Below are 5612 nucleotides of genomic sequence, written 5' to 3' on the forward strand. Positions count from 1 at the left end.
GGCTAATAAATATGAAAATAACTTTGGAGAAACATGTTTATGGTTTGTACATGAACAGCTTAGCCTTTTCAACAAATTGATTCTGTCCATGGAGAAGGGCAATTCCAGTGCAAAATATGATTACAAATATAGAAGAGGAAGAAAAAACTGAATTTGTGCCTCAAAATGCAAAGGTCTTGCCGTGGAAATTTGAATAAAATGGTGAAGAAAAAATTTCAAAGTTTTTATGAAAGATGTCTCTCATACCTAGATCTATGGAAAGAGAATTTTGAGCAGGTGGAAGACTTTGTGGTTAAATTCTGGTGACATAGCTTGGCCCAGTGTTGGGCAGTCTGCTGTAGAGGTCACCTAAAAGATTGTAAAGCAATTAATGTTATTGCAAAGAGCTTTTGAGCTTCCAAGGCAGATGTTTGGTCAACACAGTATGAAAAGTGGCAAATGTTTTGTTCATTACAAAGAAAACCGCATAGTAATAAAAAAAAATCTTAGTGGTGTAGTAGAATACATTGTCTTCCTAGTATTTCTGCACCAGCTGTTTGGTTTTTGTAATAAATAATGTGTGGCCAGATGGGACAGGCAACATGGCAGAAGCTATAGGTAGGAGCCTTCTAATGACTAAACATTGCATTAACCAACTCAGAATTCTTTGAGAAAATTAAGAGTAAGGAATTTCTTAGCAAAGTAGTTTCAAGTGAACAATATGAAGATACTGGTGATTGAACAAAATATTACTTAACTATAAAAACATGTTAAGTTTAAATGATTTTTAAATGTTGCATTCTGCTTGACAATATTTTACATGCAAGTGCTTTCAAGTAAATAATAGCTGCTTTGTACATCTGTTCTTCATTTTTCGATGTCCCTAAGCTAGACATTCAACTCTCTGCATGATAAAGGCAAATACGATAGTACATCTTGCCAGCTTAAATGTATCATTTCAGCACTTGTTAGGAACTGTCGTTATATCAGAAGCAAGCAGACAACTATGTTAATATATTTGCAGCAAAAAATTCCCAGATTCTCTGGCTGTTGAGGAGAGAAAACTGGTCCTCCTTTAACACCCAACCTACACACTGCAGCTCTTCAGTGATATTCTCAACTCCCATTGGTCCTAATTCCACTGCTAAAATTATGGTATGCCTGCCTGCCTAAACTACTATTCAAAACAATTAGAGTCACATGTTTTTTTAAGTTATCTAGAAATCTAGCCCTGTATTTAAGTGGACTAAGGGGCATGATATATTGTAAATGGGTATTTCGTGAATACTTTGAAATGTAAACCTTGTACCTTTATCATACTACAGCACCTGATTTTCCAGTTTTCCCTAGCATATCAACACTTCAAAACTATAAAGCCACTAACACATTTTCATTTCTTTCTAGATTGTTTCAGAAAATATTCAGCTCAATTGTATTCTCTGTGATCCAGATTACATTTCCAGTATGCCTAAAGCTACAAAGTTTTCCAAAATTGAACAAGGGAAGATTCTTGCACTGAAAGTGGATGGAATGGGTAACCGGAAAGATTCAGCAAAGCAGAACATCAGTGGACAATTTTCTGAAAGAGCCTGACAGCTACAACAGGATTCCTGCTGGTGGACATCCCAAGGCCACATCAGAAAGGGATGAAAGTGTCATTATCAGAGCTGTGAAGAAATCATGCTGCTCTTCTGTTTTCAAAATCAAGGTATCAGCAGGAGTAGGAACCTTGACATCCACCGTAAGCAGAGTGATTTTGAACCATGGTTTCCGCCTGAAGAAGCAGCTAGGACATCTGTTATCGTCCCTTTCCCACAAAGCTGTTAGATTGGAGTTTGCTCAGCAGCATCAGATGTGAAAAGGTGAATGGACCAGGGAGAAAAAATGGAATCTGGATGGCCCCCAATGGTTATAAGTATTACTGGGCAGATAAATGTATACAAAATTCTGCCAAGTGGCAGAACAGCAGAGAAGGTCTTATGGTGTGGGGAGCAATATCTGTCAATGGGAAGCTGCCCCTTGCCATCATGGATGGCTATTTCACTGCCGCATGTTTCATTGATATGTTGGATGAGGATCACATTGACAAAGAAGGAAGAAGGCTCCATGACAAGAACTTCATATATGAACTGGACAATGCTCTTATTCATAAAGCAAAGGCAACTTTGGATTTCCTCCATGCAATAGGGAACGAAGTCATGCTATGGCCAACAAGAAGTCTCGACCTTAATACTATAGAGAAAGCCTGAGGATATCTCATGAATTTTGTGTACAGCAAAGGCAAGCAATATTCATCTGTTGATGGCAATAAAGAAGGCCTGGGAAGAGCTTCCACTTGCTCTGCTGCAGAAATTGATTGGGCACATGAAATCACATGTCTTTGAAGTAATTCAGAAAGATGGTGGTCAAACACATCATTGTTGATGTATTGCATGAGAATGTCATTGACATATATCACAATTTACCTGTTTTGATTCATTTTTGCAACATTATTCAGCCTGGCATTATAGTTTTGAACAGGGTGTTTCTGGTTTTGTATGTTTTTTTAAATTATTATCTAATTTATTTTGGAGTCCAATAAATTTGAATATTGCAATGCTTTCTATTACATTTCCTACCTAGAGGTGAGTTTCATGAATTTGGGTAGTATAGTTCACCAGAAAAAAAGACAGTGCTCTGACTTTATAGTTTCAAAGAGAAGTTTATATACACACACATGGCTGTGTAGTAAAAAGCTTTCTTCCCACCCACATGGTTCTAGGTTCAGTCCACTGCATAGCATCTTGGGCAAATGCCTTCTACTATAGCCTCAACTTGTCCAAGGTCTTGTGAGTGGATTTGGTAGACGGAAACTGAAAGAAGCCCCTCGTGTGTGAATATGTGTGTGTGTCCCTCACCACCGCTTGACAATTGGTATTGGATTGTTTACATCCCCATAAGCTAGCGGTTGGGCAAAATGGCACTGATGGAATAAATAACAGGCTTAAAAAAAAAAAAATGAAAAATTTAGTCCTAGGTTCGAGTTATTCGACTAAAACCCTTCAAGGTGGTATCCCAGCATGACTGCAGTCAAATGACTAAAACAATATATATATAAACAATTGCAGCGTGGAAGGTGTTTATAAGCCATTTAAACACACAAAAACCGTTAGAGTTACTTCAACATTTAAATTTAATTCGTCAAAATATTTTCGTCGCTTTGACACCGCGACCTGTTCACTGACAAAATTCCGTGCTGCAATTGTTTTCGTTCCAGCACACGATTTCAGATCAGGTCACTTGCTATGCAAGTACATCTCCGTATATATATTTATATATAATGAAGAAATAAATGGTATAGTTATCTACTTTATACAGCTCAACCAATTAGCGTTCAAATGGAGCTTCAGGAATATAAAATTAAGGAGAGAAACAAATTTCAAAGGTTGGTGTGTATATTCATTGAATCCATTTCAAATTATCGAAATTCTCTACAATATTCAATATACGTAAATGCGCTCACATATGAGGTATGATAAAAATCTATAAGTATTTCTAAACACATATACATACGAAGATTTATGACTATAAAATTTCATAAATATATAAAAATTTACAAACATAAAAATTCATAAATATATAAACATAGATATAAATACTTAGATGTACTGGCAAAGTCCGAATGTCCGTATTAGAATCATGTGTATATACATACACACACAAGAAAGAATCGCCTATGTCAAATTTATATGTATAGATAAATATCTAATATGTATGTATCTGTAAGTGTGTGTGTATAAAACCATCTATTTCGGGCTGATTATTACACTTAGTGATATTGTCTAGTCCATTAAACGGCAACATTCTTACCAGTTATATGCCGTAACCAGTAATGTATTACTCGACGACATAAAAATATATTTCTCATATTGAGAGTGCTTTATTTTCTTTTTGACTAATGAACAAGTGATAATTTATACATATATATATATACAAGAAAGAAACTATGCCAAAATGCCAAGAATCAGAATATTTGTTTCTCTAAAAATTCGTCATTCTATCTATTTACTGCAAAAGTAGCTTCCCTTTCCGTCTGGCATCATGCGCATGTTCTCTAGGAATTTGCCCTGTAGCAGGCTTCTTTTCCATCCTGGTCTCTACTCATCCTGGTTCTTTACGAATCACCCGGACGAAAATAACATCACAAGGTTGGTCACACGTGGTTGTATCTACCGCCACATATCATGTTGAGTTTTCTTGCTGATGTTTTGTGCTGCCTAGTGTCTTGTACATATCACTGTATGACACTGCGATCACTATATAATACTTTGTTGCTACAAAATGGCGCTTGTGTACCTGTGCAAGCAATATTTGACGAAATGGAAGTAATGGTGTTAATATTAGGATCTCGTTTAAACTTTGTCGTGCTTGATGCTTCACTGCAATCTCATTGCAATTCTTCCCTCCTTTTCCAAATAAATTAATTATCAAGTGCTGTTGTTTACCTTTGAACATTAAGTTAAAATCAAGTTATTGATTAATTTAAAAGTAAATATTATTCATTCAGCTTTGATATATTTAATATCCTTTCTTGAAAATTGTTTATATTTTCTCATGCTTTGTTATTTTTGATGCAGTCAAAAGAATCTACTCTATCGTGTGAACTGCGTTTGGATATGTGTAGCTACATATGTATATTCTTCTATTCTTATTTTAATTTTCACGTCATTGCTAACCTTTAACCCAAAAATACGCCCTCATTGATTCTGATTGCATTAACCCCTATATTTAGTACACTTATGTTGATAACAGACTGCTGATGTTAAGATAGTGTAGCTCATTTGCTGTGTCGTAATAGTAAAGGTGTCTTTAGTTCCTCTAATTGATTTTCCCTCACTTTCTCTATGTTTACAGGTAGGTTTCAAGTCAATGTTATGGAATCATCTAGGGATGTTAGAAAAAAAGAACTTGTGATGCAATCGATCTCGACTCAAATTTTTTAGAACAGTCTTTTTTTTAGCTTCGAAATTGTTTTCGCTTACAACTTGAGCTCTTTTAGAATTCTTTATTTTGAGTGGAGATAACATTTTGTGAAAACTCGTCTCTTATTATTCCATTTCTGTACCGTAGATTCTTCTTTAGAATTGCGGGAGTATCGACTTCCTTTTAATACACTTTACTGTCATCGTTTATTATATATATTTAAGGCGAGTTACTTGCAAGAGTTGTTTACCGCTGAGCTAATTTCTGTGACTATACGTCTTCAGTGTAACGGTAAATTTCTCTTATCCTCTTTCATTTTTTAAAACCTGAGCTTAGATCAATATTATTATTTCATATTTACCGAGTTAGGAATTCTATGAAAAAGTTACCTATAGATATACGGTATTGATTTTAAGAATTTGGTGAATTGGGCAATAGGAAAAAAAAAATTACTGATGACGTACAAGTTATTTCATATTCTAATATTAATGGTATTTACATTCATTTTTCCCCCAATTATTAAGCGTGGCTGCATGGTAAGAAGCTTGCTTCTAAACGACATGGTTCCGGGTGGCACCCTGGGCAGGTGTCTACTGTAGCCTCGGGCCGACAAAATCCTTGTAAATGAATTTGGTCGACGGAAATTGAAAGAAGCCTTTCGTGTATATATA

At 35.4% G+C, this 5612-nt stretch overlaps 1 protein-coding gene across 5 annotated transcripts in view; it reads left to right on the top strand.

The window, feature by feature from the left end:
* The first annotated feature begins 3273 nt into the window (after window positions 1–3273).
* The window catches only part of LOC106876920 (cyclin-D-binding Myb-like transcription factor 1), a 120619-nt gene continuing 118280 nt past the window's right edge, over window positions 3274–5612 (top strand). The window contains exon 1 of one of the 5 annotated variants that reach the window (XM_052967261.1): window positions 3274–3403. The gene's annotated coding sequence lies outside the window, so the exon portion shown is untranslated. Of the gene's footprint in view, window positions 3404–3721; window positions 4167–5612 lie in introns of those variants that run through there. The other 4 variants (XM_052967264.1, XM_052967262.1, XM_052967260.1 and 1 more) reach the window with 4 other exon arrangements.

The sequence above is a fragment of the Octopus bimaculoides genome, chromosome 4, assembly GCF_001194135.2.
Source record: "Octopus bimaculoides isolate UCB-OBI-ISO-001 chromosome 4, ASM119413v2, whole genome shotgun sequence".
NCBI lineage: Eukaryota > Metazoa > Mollusca > Cephalopoda > Octopoda > Octopodidae > Octopus > Octopus bimaculoides.